This window comes from Schistocerca serialis, chromosome 5 (genome assembly GCF_023864345.2).
Source record: "Schistocerca serialis cubense isolate TAMUIC-IGC-003099 chromosome 5, iqSchSeri2.2, whole genome shotgun sequence".
In the NCBI taxonomy this organism is placed as follows: Eukaryota; Metazoa; Arthropoda; class Insecta; order Orthoptera; family Acrididae; genus Schistocerca; species Schistocerca serialis.
This window is the reverse complement of record NC_064642.1, coordinates 77,768,161-77,769,680: the sequence shown is the minus strand read 5'-3', so window position 1 is coordinate 77,769,680 and position 1,520 is coordinate 77,768,161. Positions and strand designations below refer to the sequence as shown.

The 1,520-nt window shown below is 40.1% G+C and overlaps 1 non-coding gene across 1 annotated transcript; it reads right to left on the bottom strand.

Annotated features, from left to right (window-relative positions):
• Positions 1–959: 959 nt before the first annotated feature.
• On the bottom strand, positions 960–1,033 carry Trnat-ugu (transfer RNA threonine (anticodon UGU)). Its single transcript has one exon. It is a non-coding gene; the product is annotated as a tRNA-Thr (tRNA).
• Positions 1,034–1,520: the final 487 nt, after the last annotated feature.

The window sequence follows — 1,520 nt, the reverse complement described above, 5'->3', positions numbered from 1 at the left end:
GGGTCTGGAGGTACTGTGCAACAGTGTAACTAATGAAATAGTCAAGTATTTTAATGAAAGCCATCTAAATGTAAGTGCTTGAAAGACTGTAATGATGGAATTTAACACAAGGAAACAAATAGAATTTGACATGAAATTATCCATAGGAAATGACATTGTAAAAACGGAAAAATGGACAAAGTTCTTGGGAATTTAATCCAGGACAGCCTCAAATGGGACATGCGTATTGATGCCTTAGCATGTAAGCTGTCTAAGAATGTGTTTGCTATAAATATGATTAGCAAATATTATAAGGACTGCTTATTCTCATCAAATTTAAACTATGCTGTAGAAATATGGGGTGCAACAACTCAAGCCAACCTAAGCACATTATTAATACTACAGAAAAAAGTTATCAGAATTATTTGTGGTGCCAAACCTCAAGAATCATGTTGGAATCTGTTCCCAAAATTAGGTGTGCTTACCATTATAGATGTATACATATTGAAAGTTATATTGCTTCTGAAAACAGTAAATCTAAATTTCAACTGTGACCTGGACCAGTACGATACAAGGCAAAAGTTCAGATACCATGTAAATAGCCACAGAACAGCTTTATATGAAAAAAACGCACTTCATGCTGGGCTGAAGCTAGCCAATGCCCTACCAAAAACTCTCACAACCCTTTCTACTAACAAATTAAAAGATCAGCTAAAAAGAATCTAATTGAAAACCCTTTTTTATTCCCTAGACAAGTATTATATCTATATGAAAAGTGCTTCATAAGTATGTCAAGCTCATAGTTTTAAGTAACTTACAACTAATGTAATGTTATTTATGAAGACAGTAACTGTTCTCAAAAGAACAGAATACTGTTGATGACCATGCAGCTTTTCCCTGGAATAAATGATGACTAACTGAAACCCTCAGCTGCCGACAGGTGTTGTTGATATACCTCAATGTGGACAACTGAAAATGTGCGCCCCGACCGGGACTCGAACCCGGGATCTCCTGCTTACATGGCAGACGCTCTATCCATCTGAGCCACCGAGGACACAGATGAATAGTGCAACTGCAGGGACTTATCCCTTGCACGCTTCCCGCGAGACTCACATTCCCAACTGTCCACAATTCTACATATGTAATGTACCTTATGGACATTTGCCCATTCACTCATCACTCGCACACGCTTTGGCGATTCCCGTAAGATTTTGGTTCGCATTCGCACAGACGAAGGTCAGTGGCTGGGTAGCCTTTTAACTATATATATATGAAGACAGTAACTGTTCTCGAAAGAACAGAATACTGTTGATGACCGTGCAGCTTTACCCTGAAATAAATGATGACTAACTGAAACCCTCAGCTGCTGACAGGTGTTGTTGATATACCTCAATGTGGACAGCTGAAAATATGCGCCCCGACCGTGACTCGAACCCGGGATCTCCTGCTTACATGGCAGACGCTGTATCCATCTGAGCCACCGAGGACACAGATGAATAGCGCAACTGCAGGGACTTATCCCCTGTGGGAAGCATGCAAGG